Source organism: Anas acuta, chromosome 8, assembly GCF_963932015.1.
Source record: "Anas acuta chromosome 8, bAnaAcu1.1, whole genome shotgun sequence".
NCBI lineage: Eukaryota > Metazoa > Chordata > Aves > Anseriformes > Anatidae > Anas > Anas acuta.
The window spans coordinates 30,826,283-30,842,089 of record NC_088986.1 but is presented as its reverse complement, the minus strand read 5'-3'; the positions used below and the strand labels follow the sequence as shown (position 1 = coordinate 30,842,089).

Below are 15,807 nucleotides of genomic sequence, written 5' to 3'. Positions count from 1 at the left end.
TGGGAGAAAAAATGATTTGACCCCACATCTGCCATGTTACGTGAATGTTAAGTGAGGTTTGGGGTTTTCTTCACCAAACTACTTTTCCATTTCAGTTGTTTAGAGCTTTTTTTCCTCCCCATTTTCAGTTTGGCTGCATTCCCCCTAAATCAAAACTAGCATAAAACAGCCCCAATTATGTCACAAACTGTACAGTGTTGATTGTCTCCTAAAGTGCCTTAGCAAACACAACAAGAAACACAGAAGTAACAGATACACCTTCAGGAAAATATGGCTTGCATAAAAGCCCAGGTCTACATCCTAGCTTGCAATTTTTGTTGCAACAGGTAAACTAGAAGGAGGATTAAAGTCTCACAGCTGCTATGTTTTTGTCATCTCTTGTTACTCTACAGGGCCAATGTCGTTTCTAGCCAAAAATTATCCTACAGCATCACTAATTCAGACTTCAAGGAAACAACAGAAGTTGAACACATGAAAGTTATTTAAAGTCACCTCTTTTTTTCTGCACATCATCCAATATAATAGTTTACTTGAAATGAACAAGAACAATGAACAATCAGGTATTAGGCAAATAGTGAACAGGAGGGCAATAAAGATAGCATAGTACCTCAACAATGTATTCTCCAAGAAGGGACACTGAAACCGAATTTAGTTTCATCAAAAATGCTGAATTTTCCTCTGAGTCTAACCACCGAAGTCTAACTCATTAAGAGCCACCTGTCCATTTTTTTAAAACAGATTTTTCCCCGTATAGTGCATGTGTACACAGTGAAATAGCACATCTCTTTTATGAGAAAACGATCTATGGAGTAAGCTCCATGTGCCTGTTTCTCCCTTCTTGGCATTGAATAGTACTTTGTTCACAAAAAAAAAAAAAAAAAAAAGTCAGTTTGAAATCAAGGAAAAGCCTGCCTGATGAAAGCTAGCAAGAAACTAGAAAGAAGATATGTTTCCATGTGGCACCATAAATGTAACTGAAACTGTGAAAGTGGTATTTGTTAATAAATTTGTTCCAAAATACTGGCTCTGTTCTTCAATTTATCTGCTGAAGAGCCAAATATTCTAGATTAGCTGGAAGACATAATTAGTATATAAGTTAATATGAGCATCAATACAGAGCTGGATATTTGTTAGTATTGTAACCCCCCTTCTACCACAATACTGAAAATAAGATTAACCAAATGACTTACGGAGCTACGTTGGAAGAAGATTCCACATTCTGTTTACATTCCAGCGAAGAGAGAATTCTGCTCTGAAGAAGCATTTCCATAAACCATTTCCTTCCAAGAATCATTTCTTACATACAAGCTCCTGCAAAAGACCAATATCATTTGTGTATCCGAAAACAGTTCAGGACTCAGCTACTGTTAAAGGAAATAATGTGACATTTTTGGTTAAACAAGGTCTTATCCATAGCTACGTTATAAGCTTTAACAAACAGTCAAATAAGAACAGCTAGAACACAAAACTGAAAATTCTTTGTACAAAATTACCCTACCCGACGAGAAAACCCAGAAAATTATTCCTCCACCATTACACCTACTGCTGGCTTGGAAAAGTGTTTTTTATTCTCATGAGATCTCCCCTTCGACTGTAATAAACACCGCCTACCTGAGAACCCCTGAGATACCCAGATCCACATGCACTTCCTCGAATGAAACATGTTTCAAGCAGTGCAACAAATGCCCTCAGGGAAACTATGTGGGTGAAACTTAGGCAGCCACTGTGCACTGGAATGAACTCGCAGGGCCAACTGATGGGGAACAGAAACCCCCATCACCTGCAGACACAGGCCTCGCACCAAGGCATTGTGCCGTCCCTCCCTGCTCAGTCCTGATCTTCAAGGCAGACCACAAAACACTTCAAAAGACGAGTACAGGAAGTGAAAGTCACAGCTCTAGCAGGTATTAAAAAACACATATTCGGTGTAAGGGCTGATTATAATTCCCCTCCAAGATAATCAGGAGATAATCACTCAATCACCTCACCCCCTGTGAATAGTCTTCTTCTCCACTAAGCTCTCCTTTTTCACAATTACTGGCTTTTCTCTCTCAGATAACCTAGTTGATATATACATGGTTTAATGTAGAGCAGTTCTTCTCAGCTTTATATAGTTTTGACCTTTCACTGCCTCCATGTCAAACCCAATGCCCCCAAACTGGTGGGCTTTTCTTTTCACTTATATCAGTTGGTCTAATTTCAAACTCCTTCTCTAGTCTTTCCTCTTTTTGTACAACATCCTGCCCTGCTCAGGATGATCTGCGTACTGTCGTAAGCTATTCCTCAAAAATGATGCAAGGCTGGAAGTGTGATGGGGGAGTTGCAGCTGGACACAGGACAGCTCAATTTGCTAATCCTTCAGGGGAAAAAGAGCGCTGCTGGCATGGGCAGCACCCCATTTCCTAACTTTTAACAAGCCATGTCTTAAAAACTTCCACCTTAACTAGCAATTGTCAAGGATAGTGGGTGGTGAGGAATGAGAGGAAAGACTGCATGAAGGAAACAACTTCCAGAACCTTCCTGGCTTGCCAAACGCGCTATTAACCAACTCTAATTACGGCACAGCGACCTATTGCTCGCAGAGCCAGGAGGCCTGAAGCTAACCACCCTGCTCCCTTAGCCCCACCTGCTGTACTGGTACCAGCTGGATTTAAGGGAGACAAAGCCCAACAATTAAGGGGTAGGAGAGAACAGGGGTTTGGCTGGGAACTGCTTGTAGGTGGTATCTTGCTAAAGGCTCTTAGTCAGGCTGTTGGCTTGGTATGCTCTGGGTTGCAGGGTTATTGCCTCCTGGCTGAGAAAGAGGCAGTACAGCAAGCAGGAGGTGGTGCAGCAAGCTGCTGGGTTCGTCTTGTGGGGGAGCTTCTGCTGGCCTTGTGTTTCGAATTCAGAGTTCGAAATAAATTAAGAGATACAGAGGCTGTGTTAGGTGGCTTCTGATGCTGCTCAGGATGCTAGGTCTGGCAGGGTGTGTGGGAGCTCCTGGCATCCCTGCCTGGCACCCCCAGGCTGTTTTTCACTGCTCTGGAGTATGCTAAAATCACCCTGAAATCACCAACCATCACTACTCTCAACAGCAAAATAAGAATTCCTTTGTACACTCCTGAAAGTTTTTGGTAGCATAAATGTTTGGTAAATCAGATGAAAACAACAGAAAAGCATATATGGATAGAAACATTTTTTTCCCTCCATTTGCATAACTCCTTACACAACAGTAAGTGATTTCAAATGTGGCAAACAAAACCCAAAATCCTTTATGGTTTCATAACTGTTGCTAGAGAAAAAGGAGATGTAAGAAAAATGCTGTGCAACAAGGCTTAAAGCAAGCTTTCAGAGATAAATTAAAAGCACTTATTTGCAAGAGAGAATGGTATATTGTGTGTTAGGAAACCAGGTAAGGTCCTTAAATAACAATCAAATGCATGATATGATTAAGAGGTTAATACTTCCAGAGCTATATTAAACCAAAACTATTCCTAGCAGCTTGCAGTTATGCAGGCAAAAAAAAAAGTCTTACACTACTGCATTTAGTGACCTTGTAACAATGTATGTTAATATAAGTATGATTGTAAGAATACAGATGAACTTTGTTTAATGAGAAGTGTTGAAAAATAAAGTTGGTGGATGTTGGCTAGTAGGGACAATTGACCTATTTGTGGTGAACTTGAAGTAGGGTGACTGTGTGTGCCATTGTAACACTGCCTGAAACCCTGGCTGGGGGACTGCTTGGATATGGGGGTGGAGGCAGCAGGGAGGGCGAAGAACAGTGTTCTGCTGTGCATGATAGCATCTGATGTGCATGATCAGCATCTGATACTTCAGAAAAGGACTGGAGAATATAGGTTATTATCATCATTACAGAGCAAGGTATATTTTACCCTTACCATGGCTCATAAATAGTGAATCTCTATGCTAGAGTAGATCTATCTGATAATTTAGTTTTATAACTAGAGGCAACATCTGACTGTAGTATTAATAACACTACAAAAAATAATCCAGCTATAATGTATGGCTGATGTAAAGATTTCACTGAATTCCATATCCTGCTTGTGTTTTACTAAAGGAAGTATTTTTTTTCATATAAGGAGCTCATTCAGCATTTTTCATTCTGGAATTTATAGCTTGAATATCTTAGGCAAGTTCTTTCTAATGTCCTCTTACCAAATCAAGTAATAGTCTGCTTTGTGATGCAGCAGTTTTAATCACTTGCATTAATTTAGGTCTTTAAATGTTATCCTACTTCATTGAACACTGATGAGTACACGTGCTAGAGGCTATGATATTGTTTAATGAAGTTGTTAAAGTGATCACAGTGTGTTCATAGGTTTTTGAAAGTACAATGCTATTGCCCTTTTCTCTTGCCTCGGGATGTTAATCTGAATTTGCTAAGACCAATTGCATTTCTGTAGTATATAAGTAGGGTTCAGATTACTAACAAAGGTGAGGCTCAGGAGAGAGCTCTGCTCTTAGTCCCGCTGAGCGCTTCACCTAAGTTGTCAATAGTATTCCTCATCTAAAAAGTCTGTTTGCTTCTGTTAATGATAATTATGAATGTCTCAATCGTGAATATGAACTTCAGACAAAGCTTTGGGGAGAGGATTTGCTACTCTAACGTTTCTGTTTTACATTATCATCATTCTATCCTGGGGCCAGGTACTGAGGTTTTCCACCTATCAGTAAGTCCTTCCTTTAATCCAAAGTATTGCATCTTCACTTAAGTAATACAACTATGAATAGAGGGTAAGAAAAGACATGACATGCAGTTGCATGTGAACAGTTGCAGTTGCTGGTGAACAGATCTGCTACAAATAAATGTAAGTTGAAAAGATGTAGGTATGTGTGATCTAAGGGTAAGCAAGTTAATAAATATCTCTTAAATATCCTTGAGTGTTCTAATTTGTGGACCCCAGCTGTGAACTTCCCTGCAGGCTACATGCAGCACCTAAATTTCTGAAGGTGTTTTTCTGTTGACCTTAGTGGCTCTTTTCTCAAGGCACAGGTTGTTCAGTTGTTGTTTAATGAGGCTCCTAATTCTTCTTGGGCACAATACAGGGAGTGTAGGTACCAGTACATAATTCTTTGCAGGCCACAGGCTAGGACACTGAATGTTACAGCCCATCACTCTCTCACTGGACGTGGCCCAAAAGTTGCTAATCCAACATCAGCAGTGGTTTGGCTGTTGTGTTTTGTTTCCTGTTGTTGCTTTAAATAGTAACTGTGAATCTCAATCGCTGTAAGACAGCAGATGCTGTTGTAATATAGGATTTGAATAACATCTGTGAGCCACACTTTGGCCTTTGTTTAAATGACATGTTATTTACTATTATTTAACATTCTACTGTGTGATGAAGAACAGGTTTTCTGCTCTTTGAGAAACTTCTTACTGAACCATATGCACAAAATCGGGACCATTATTTTATACATATATATTAGAGAATACATCTCTATCTAATAGAGCAGTATATATTTTAAAGCACCATACTGATCACAGAAGGCTTATGTAATAAGGTAGTACGACTGATCTATTACTGTCATCTTGCCTAGATAAAAGAATCCAGCATGATACTTGTTGGTTAAAGGTCAACAAAGGAAATATGTAAAGCTCCAGTACTTTTGATTATCTATACGGCGTAAGAATACAGAGTACAATTAGCTACACTGAAAACCACTGCATTTTAACACTTTTATTCTGATAGAAGCCATAACTGGCTGCCATTTATTGCATAGCTATTAAGAAAGAGCTTGGTTTAATCAAATATTATCTTATAAATCTGCATCCCTAATGAGATATACTGAGTTATGTATTATTCAGATAAAAAGAAAATTGCAATACTGAATGAAAATAACCAAAACTCCAGTTGTTTATGTCCAAGTCATTACTGGCTCATTGGCACATTAGCTTTATGGAGTTGTGCTTGCTAACAGCATCAGTGAGAAATCTACACTGCTTGCAAATCCAGTAAACAGAAATGCCACTGATGTCACCTGAGCTGTAGCAGAACACACTGACCAGAGAGCCCCCCCTCAGCTTTCCATTGTGAATTAACTTGTCTTGCTAGGAATGCATGAGGAGAGTCACCGCAAGTACCCCAGCTTGCCCCATGGCTCAGGAAGGTGGTGGTCCCCATGTATGATGGGGTGGCTCTGTCAGGAGCCTTTACCATGTCAGGCCTACATGACAAGGGCTGCTGTTGAACGTGGAGTTTCAGTGGCAGGTTCTATCAGCCCCTTCTTGAGGTGACCATAAAACCGGAGGAATATTGGAGAACCTAAACTAGCTTCCAAGTGGCAGAGGTTTCCCCTCTCAAAAATGAACACATTTTTCAAGGAACTGAGAGAAGCTGCTTGGTTAAAAGGAGCTATTTGAAAACCAGGAACCTATTTCCATGAAGAATACAAGAGGTATCTTGGGAACCACAAGAGAACTCTCGGGGCAGAGGTGAGGGCTGAGGTTTGTACTACTACTCTCATCTTGGTATGGTAGCCCAGTACCTTAGCACCTCCCCTCAGGACTGTAGATGGAGACCTTTTGCTCTGATGGACACTGCTGGTAGCTGCTCTGGAAGAGACACCTGAGTAGGTCCAAGCCTATGGAGAAGAAAATTCCGTTCTAGAGCCAGAGGTCTTTACTGAGGGCAGGCCACAAACCAAGGCTGGTTTCTTCCTTGCCACCCTGATACCATTTTGTGGAGTGCTTTTGGAGACCATCCTCCCCAGCCACCAAATCAAGGTTTAGCCATGCAGCAGCATATAGTCAAGAAAACAACGCTGGCAATTTTCTCTAGGGTAGGAATGTGACTGCAGTGCTGATGGAGGATTTACCACTTAATTTCAATAACTTCTTCCAACCAGAAAAAAGCTCTGAGACAGGCTTGACTGCCAAACATTACAGGCTTTGAAGTCTGTTGGCAGGTAAAAGCTGTATGTCAGTGACTTACAAAAACATCAAAAGGTATGTCAGGGAATGCTGCTGCAAGGGCTGGAAGCCAGAAATCCATGAGAAAATCCTCAAAGATAATATGAAAAGACTTCAAAGGTGGAAGATACGTGGAAAATTGATAACTGTGTTTAAAATCAGACAGAGAACCAAAATCTTCAGACTTGAGGAGAAGTTGGAAAGGAAATAAAAGGAAGAAATATGTACTGCCTCTTTATGGTCTTGTGTGCTGTGTAAGCAACAGCTATCTTGTCTTCAGACATATATAATACACTCAGAATATAAATATATATACAGTTAGTGTCTCAAAAGGAGACTAATAATTGATGTCAATATTTTTCCCTTACACTTAAAAAGCTGGTGTACTGTATTTTTAAATAATGTAGCTTACCACACTGTAGGAAGTAATAGTGAAAGGCACCATTGTTATAGAGCAGGTTCTTCACGTAACTTGCCAAAATCCAAGTGTGGCACCTCAAAGACTCAGTGCAGGAAACTTACTGGGGTACGGGTTAGTCTCACTAGTATGTCTTTATATCATCTCTGGTACCTTGTCTCTCAAATAAGGAGTTCTCAAGAATAAAAATGTAACGTGAACGTAAAATGCACGTGGAAATAACTCTGGAGAGAGGTAATGCTCCAAAGAAGAACATAAGAACAAGCAGGCTGGGTAAGATCCTGTTCCTCATAATGCCCATGAATGGATGCCTAAGGAAGATGTGCACTGGACAGGAATGTATAACACCTTCCCTGAGCTTCCAGCCATTTGCAGCTAAGAGGCTTCCTGGCATTATTTCTGTATATTCAGTATTTTTCAGTGAATTCCTCCTCTGTTAACTTGTGCAGTTCTCTCTTGAAACCATGTAAACTTTTAGCAACTCCAGAATTCTGTAGCAGGGAGTTCCACAGCTTCGAAAACTAGACTTGTGCTATTTTATTTTATTTTATTTTATTTTATTTTATTTTATTTTATTTTATTTTATTTTATTTTATTTTATTTTATTTTATTTTATTTTATTATTTATTTATTTTTTTGACATTTGAGAATCACGGCTTTGTACTGAAATTCAGCCTGAGTTTCTGAATCTGGTGTCTGCCACAAAACCTGATCTGTGAGGACAGAGTCTATCAGAACAAGCTGCAGGAATTGGGATCTCCATCAGTGCCGTTGTGCAACGAGTGAAACAAATCAGTAAGGAGAAGGAAATAACAGCACATGACCCTGCACATCAAAATGACCTTTTGAGGACGTTCCCCAAATGCATTATAGCACATCTTGTATGCTCTGTGTGGCTTAGCGTGGTGCCAGAATACACAGGGCTTTAGTTAAAATTCCATTGATAACTTTCTTCCTTTTGTGAAGTTCTGTTTCCAATTTTCAGTGTGTAACAGTGTTACCAAATATGGGAGAATCTGCTACTGCTCTGGACTTGTGTGACTGCCTGTGCACTGGGGATGCAAAGCAGATTCCTCCCCCTCCCAGTGGGAACTACTGATTCCCTGCAGCCTCCAGCAGGGACAGAGAAACTTACAGGTAGGCGGTACATTAAATCAGAATTTTCCTGCTTTATACTCCTACAAATATATATATATTTTATTTTAAAAAAAAGACTACTGTTGAATATATCATACACAGCAGGAAAGGGTTAAGCTGTTCAGATCACCTGCTTCAGGTGGAACATAAAACCCTTTTTTTTTTTTCTCTTCAAGAAGAAAATAAACAATTCTCTTATCCCTAGGGTGGCAGCAAGCCCTAACAAGGAAAAGCAGGACACATTCCTTCCTTCCTTCCTTTATAAGTAGTCAGTGGATTGCTCCCAACACATTCCAGATCTGGTAGGATAACTTAATTGTCTTCACCTGGAGGCCAGTGCTTGACAGTTAATATAACACCAATCAAGTAAGGCACCACGATCTTGCTGATGAAAGTGGGTTATGCACCCAGTCCCATGGTCATAGCCAGTTTCATGTGTTCATTTCCATCTGAAGATTTACAAGTTTCCTGGATGGAATTGTGACTACAAAAATTTGAGTCTAGAGGAGTCATACACAATTCCTCACTAAAGGCTTAGAACAGATGTGTGGAAGAAGAAGAATTGTTTATTGTAATAATTTGTGGTTATGAGTGCAAGTTTTAATTGCTTCCTTTACAATGAAAGACCTGTATGGAGAAGGGAATGCTGCTGGTTTGCTTTCACTTGTGATGAAAGAGGAAAATTTCAGTTACAATTCCTGATCAGTCATGCAATATTATTCTATAAGGCAATGGAATCTTTCAAAGCTGTTCAGGCAGTTTAAGACAATGTAATTCTTGTCCCAGAATATTATCAACTAGCAGTCTGGATGTTTCTGTAGCTACTGATATAATTTGCACAGAATAACAAGAGGAGTCCCATGATCAACACGAGACAGGTCAGTAACAAGTTTATACTTTTTCCCAAACAATCAACTAAGCAATCAAACTAGGAAAATAAAAATTTTTAGAGTATACAAACTCAGAGAAGTAATTTGTCACTGTTATGTACTTGTCCCGTTCCTACCACCATTTCTGAGGCATTTTATAAGCTAATACCCCACTCGTGTTGCCTGATTTTGTTCCGAGCAGAGGTAAATGTTCTTATTGTTACAGGTAAAGTCTTAAGAATATAACTGAAAACAGTTGTTGCCTAGAAAATGTTTTGACAGTTTTGGTGAGGCAGCAGAAGTTCCCCTACAACATGCTAGCAAAGCATTGGCTAGATAGCCAAAATAAGTTTCAATATAGAGCAGCAATGGCTCTTTTTTCATATGTCCATAGCAGAAATGAAAATACAGTAAAAGAGACCAGAAGGCATCTAAGACTTGAAAATTGTGGTAAACATGATTCTGAAAAGAGTAAAAATGTGCACTGCTGTAACTGGGATGATAAGTAATAGAGTGAGAACATTAACAGTACTATTTTTACTCATGTTTACTGGTTGATAAATATCATAGAATAATGTAGAAATTATTATACATAGAATAACGTAGAAAAATCTAGTAGAATAATGGCTTAATTTAAGACTTTTGTCAACAAAATTAAAGAATTGCATACTTGTAAGACAAGTACAGAGGGGAATGAAAAAAAGAATGGCATCTGTTTCACCAGTGCCATCCTGACTTACCCCCAAGTGTTAATCTAAATTAGACTGAAAATTTACATAAATTAGAGCTTTGAATTCCTATTAATAAAGAAACAGGTATTACTTTCTGAAAACTGCATATAGTTATCATATGTTGTGTATATTCTATATCAACAACTCTGTACTTTGAGCCATGTTCAGAGATGCTGGTAGTCTTGTCAGTTCATGTAATTAATTTCAAAATGAATCTGAAATAACAGAGGGGCCTTCAATAACTGCAGGGCTCCTGGTAGAGTGAAATTAATGGTATCACTTTGTTAACCTCAGAAGGTTAAGGTCTGTGACCAAAACCAGAAAGCATTTGACAATCTCAGTCATTTTAGTTTTATTTTACAGATCGCTCCCTGAATATTTACATCAACTATTTCAGTTATGTAGGAATTCTGCAGAACACTTTTCTTTGTGTATAAAAAAAAATATTAAAAAATCAGTATACCACAGAAATGGAATATCATACCTGTTTCTCAGGTGGTCTTACAAGTATACATCTTTGCTAGTCCCCGAAGTACTAAAACACTACCCAAAGTATGCCAACAGTGACTTAGAGTGGTTGAGCTATAATGACAGCAGAAGGAATATGCTGTTCAAATACACCATTGATAAATTCAAGGAAAATGAAGAGATCTGTAGACTACTAGCTTAGTAGTTACACTATTCATATTATTTCTGCACTATTTTACAAAAAACATAAAATCGAAGTTATGATGGCAAAGAAGTCTACTGTGTTTCAACAGCAATAAGCCCTTAGCATGCAGATGTTCGCTTTCACTGTTGGTCCACAGAGCTACCTCTAACATGTGCATGAGATCTGGGGATGAAGAGGAAATGAATACAGACCAAGAAAATAACTAACCCAGCTTTAGGATGTAAATTACCTGTCAAGATTACAGCAAATGCAGCTATTGCCCTCCATTAAGTGTATAATGTTTGCGTGTGTTGCTTTCTCCTCCAGTTGATGCAGTGACCGCCGAGTGCTCCGCAAAGCCAGGCTGCTGGCGCCATCCCGTGGCACGCTCCCGGCTGCACGACTCCGGGCTGCTGGGCTCTGCCGGGGCCTCCTCAGCGCTAACAGCGGTGGACAGAGGATAGCTTAGAGCTCACGTTTCATGTCTGTCTCTTGACAACAAGACAACGTGTCTCAGGCTATGATGCTGGGTGCTGTAGCCAAGGTCCAGATTATCCATAGTGAAGTGCTTTGAAGGGGGGGGGGAGCTTTCCCTACAATCCTAAAATGGGTTTAAATACACTCCTCAAACAAGGCCAGTGTGATTAACAGAAAGAATACAGCAATATGGCATGTGTTTGAAGAAGGAAAAAAAACAAAACAAAACACAGATTGCATGGGTTGAAAATCTTCATCCCCAAATTCTGCAACAAACGAGAATATGAAGGCTGTTGGATCAGTTCCATGGGAAATATTTCAAATGAGTATAAAGCCAGGGTGGCACTACGGGAGATCAGGGAATACAGTAACTGTATTACAGGTCTCACAGGGCCCTGAATTTGCCCCAAGGTGTGTGCAATAACAGTGAAGTGGTGAATAACCAGCTGTTAAAGTAGCAAGAGTGTATTGGACATTTTTCCCCCAGAAAAAAAATGGATTTTCTAGACAAAAGCAGTGTTATATACACCGTCCAAGTGAATGTTAAAAAACACATTATGTGATGCTCAGAATTTTTTTATCAAGCTTGTAAAGCTGGTAATTTTTATAATGGATTATAATACAGGCAGGAAATTGGTTAAATAAAAATGATAATGATAAGGTACTGAATCATTTTTGAATGGTGAATCCAGCCTAGAAGAAAGCTACGAGATTTTTGTAATATTTGTATTTTAGCCCTTAATTGACTAGAAAGACTCTGCAAAGAAACACAGAGGCACACAGCATGGTGTCGTGTATAGCACTGAGCTCTCCAGTGTCAGTTTTGAACAAACTGTCCTTCAGGAAATGTTATTGAGGCTTCCACAAGCTGTCGGCCCAGCTTTACCTGTGGTGGATCAGGTGTTTCCCAAAGACTGGTTGGACACGTTAATTTATTAGAGCTGCTAAGAAGATGCTGAATGCAACCTTCAAAAGTTAAGAATGTAGTTAAGTAAGATATCTATACCAGAAAGGGAATTGAGTTAATAGTCACAGGCATAGAAGAATTTTCTTTTTCTATGGCAGAGGTTGACTAAAAGTTTTGTGCTACATCTGAGTTCTCACTTGCATTACTACTACCTTGAGAAAGCAAACAAACAAAACCTACAACCAAAGCAAGTCTTTGAAGAGCTAGTTTCACTTCCCAAACCCAAGAATTCATTACCACGTATCCAATCTTTGAGTTCTTTTTCAGAACTCAATTTTTATTAATTAGCATCTGGGAAGAAATCCTGAGCTACTGTGTTTAATCACAGAATCACAGAATTTCTAGGTTGGAAGAGACCTCAAGATCATCGAGTCCAACCTCTGACCTAACACTAACAGTCCCCACTAAACCATATCCCTAAGCTCTACATCTAAACGTCTTTTAAAGACTTCCAGGGATGGTGACTCCACCACCTCCCTGGGCAGACTGTTCCAACGTCTCACAACCCTTTCAGTAAAGAAGTTCTTCCTAACATCTAACCTAAACCTCCCCTGGTGCAACTTTAGCCCATTCCCCCTTGTCCTGTCACCAGGCACGTGGGAGAACAGGCCAACCCCCACCTCACTACAGCCTCCTTTAAGGTATCTGTAGAGAGCGATAAGGTCGCCCCTGAGCCTCCTCTTCTCCAGGCTGAACAAGCCCAGCTCCCTCAGCCGCTCCTCGTAGGACTTGTTCTCCAGGCCCCTCACCAGCTTTGTCGCCCTTCTCTGGACCCGCTCAAGCACCTCGATGTCCTTGTAGCGAGGGGCCCAAAACTGAACACAGTACTCGAGGTGCGGCCTCACCAGAGCCGAGTACAGGGGGACGATCTCCTCCCTAGCCCTGCTGGTCACACTGTTTCTGATACAAGCCAGGATGCCGTTGGCCTTCTTGGCCACCTGAGCACACTGCTGGCTCATATTCAGCCGACTGTCCACCATCACTCCCAGGTCCAGGTTTAGGTTGGGTGTTAGTCAAAATATTTCATGCTCTTGGAGGAAGCTCTGTAGATTTAAAGCAAACTTTAGAGCATTTTAACCCTTATTCTCACACTTGTTCAGCTTCTATTTCCTATGAGTTCTCTTGCAACTTCTGAGAGTACAAGCGACAGTATCCCTAAAATGCTAATGCTGTGGTCATTGTGGGATTGCACTTTGCATTCAAAAGGAAGATGACAAATCTAGAATATTTGCAGAAGAACCTTCAAGTTTAGATTACTATCCAAAAGTTTGAGAAGATGAATTAAATTTTATGGAACGGGTGAAGTACTGCTTCTGTAACCACAACTGAATAAACTTGGCATCTATGGCTTGCTACTGTGATTGGGAGGTCCTATTATCCACCTCTGGAATTTCTAAGGAATGACTGCTAAATTTAAACTGTTTGTAGGAACCCTCCCCTCTTTTCTGTTTCCTCTTTCCCTAGACCTTTATTGCTTGTTTTAACCTTTCTTGTCCTTCTGAGATTTCATTTATTAACTTGTATCCCTTCTTTATCCAAGTCAGAAGTCACAGTGCTCCCTTTTCTATAAAATCCTACTTTATTTGTGTATTCAATCTTTTCCAGATACTGTCTTCCCAGCAGGAGAACAGACAGTGGTTGTGCTACACTGCTACCAAAGCCTTATTTCTGTTACTAACAGAAGCTTCTGATTTTCCTTAATGAGAAGGAAAAAATAAAGATGTATGTTTCTGAAGAAGTAAAGATCCACCAGTAAGCAGAGCTATTGCTTTAACGTACAGTGGCACAGATGAGGCTACTGAACATCCATCTGAGAAACAGCAATTTAAATGGTGTCTGAAGTAACCTCTGCAAAACGTGCTTACAAGGGATCCTCAGAACTTGTGTCTTGATCTTTTGCCTGCTTTTAACGTTTTCATTCATCTTTCTCTTCCCATGACTGTAGGGCTTTTTGTATTGAAAGGTATTTCAATACAAGCAGACAACATAACTGTTCTGCTTCTGATTTACTCAGGCAGTCACATGAGTCAAGCCTGATTTACAGTTTCAGACCTGGAAAATCTAATACGCTTAAAGATTAGGGAGGGGACAGGTGTTCCCCAAGGACAAATGTATGGCACAACTAAGTTCAGGAAAAGAACTAAGAGGATTAAGTTTTTTCTTTTTGCTTAGTTAATGTTGGCAACTAATAAAGGTTTGGTCCGTACATAGTATTGCTTGTTTTTGCTGCCTGTTTATGCTATTCCCAACAAGTTACTGTGAGATCAAATAGGGTGTGTAGGGTAGTGCATTAACAAATCTGGGATAATAACATACAAACTTGCCTTTACTTGTGGTAAAAGCTCACTCTCATCTTCAGATAAGAGGGCAATGACATTTGACTTGCAATGATGTAATTTGGATGATGATTTACTTAATAGTTAAACTGTGTATTTTCTATTTATATATTCGGCATTCAGATGGACTGTGTGGGTTCAGTCTTGCTGAGCTGGAGCAAAGAATCCTGCCCTACCCTATAAACTCTGCCCTAGCTGGCAGGCAGGTAGGATGAGCTTTCAGCTGTGGCTTAGGGTGTAGCTCTACGTAGGAAGGAACAGAGAATTTTCTCACGTTGGTTAAACATACAACTTTATGCCTTAAGGCGGAAGAGTAATATGAATTTTTTTCCTTCTGCTGGAATAGGATAAAACTTTGTTTTTTTTTTTTTGTATGAAAGATTTTTTCTGTACCAATAAAGTTAAAAAAAAGGGCATTTGTATACATACACCTGTGTATATTTACATACCTACAGAGATTTTCACCATTTTTTTCTAAAACATGTAAAGCACTGGCCTATATAGTATGAGGGCAGAAGTCCTGAAGGGTAATGCATTTTGACAGTTTTCTACATTATATTCCCTGAGGAATTCAGTTCCAAATTTTAATTTCCTGTGGACATGAGCTATACTAGAAAGCTGTGTAAGCATGCTGAACAAGTGAAAACATGTTTAACTGCAAGCATCGTCTTGGGCACTAGTAATCTAAATGACTTATCCCAGTCATCTGTCATTAAATATAATGCCAGTATCATCACAGAACTACTGCTAGTACCAATATATAATATAAATAAGTAATAAACACTATTAGTAGCAGATGTTGGTAGTGATATGTAATAGTAGTAACATCTAGTAGTCATGTCCCTTTTTTAAAGAACACCAGCACTCTTTCTACGTGTCTTCACGGAGAGGAACTTTATATTTAACAGTTTACTATTTTCTTCACATTCCTTGTGGATCCACTTTCTGCATCTACTGTTTTTGATCCCGTACTTATTTAAGAAAAGAATAATTGTTTCACATTTCTGATTTTTCCTCACTACATTACACATTTTATTACCTGTTCCACAATATATTAAGAACATATTTCTTCCTGCCTGTCCCATTCAACTAAGAGAGTTTCCATGTTAATAACTTTATTTCCCTGGCCTTTTTCATTCCTCTCTTTCTATACCATCTTTGCTGAAGTCAATCCGGATGGTCCTAAAGGTACCTTCCAGTCCCATTTTTCATAATTTTATGGTCTTTAACCAACACTGAAGTCTCTCTTGGTCTCCTTAATCAAATTCAAAAATCCATCATTTTTGTACTTTCTGTACAGTTCC

General features: G+C 39.5%; 1 protein-coding gene and 1 long non-coding RNA gene across 3 annotated transcripts in view; one reads left to right on the top strand and one right to left on the bottom strand.

The window, feature by feature from the left end:
• Positions 1-1,817, bottom strand: part of ARHGAP29 (Rho GTPase activating protein 29) — a 57,978-nt gene extending 56,161 nt beyond the window's left edge. The window contains exons 1-2 of the mRNA XM_068691266.1: positions 1,612-1,817; positions 1,191-1,311 (exon numbers count right to left, since the gene is read on the bottom strand). The gene's annotated coding sequence lies outside the window, so the exon portion shown is untranslated. The remainder of the gene's footprint in view (positions 1-1,190; positions 1,312-1,611) is intronic.
• Positions 1,818-2,472: 655 nt separating this feature from the next.
• On the top strand, positions 2,473-11,869 carry LOC137860712 (uncharacterized). Of its 2 annotated transcripts, none has more exons than XR_011099143.1 (3): positions 2,473-2,680; positions 8,320-8,471; positions 11,051-11,869. It is a non-coding gene; the product is annotated as an uncharacterized lncRNA (long non-coding RNA). The 2 variants fall into 2 exon arrangements; XR_011099142.1 differs by having other exon boundaries at positions 2,473-3,867.
• Positions 11,870-15,807: the final 3,938 nt, after the last annotated feature.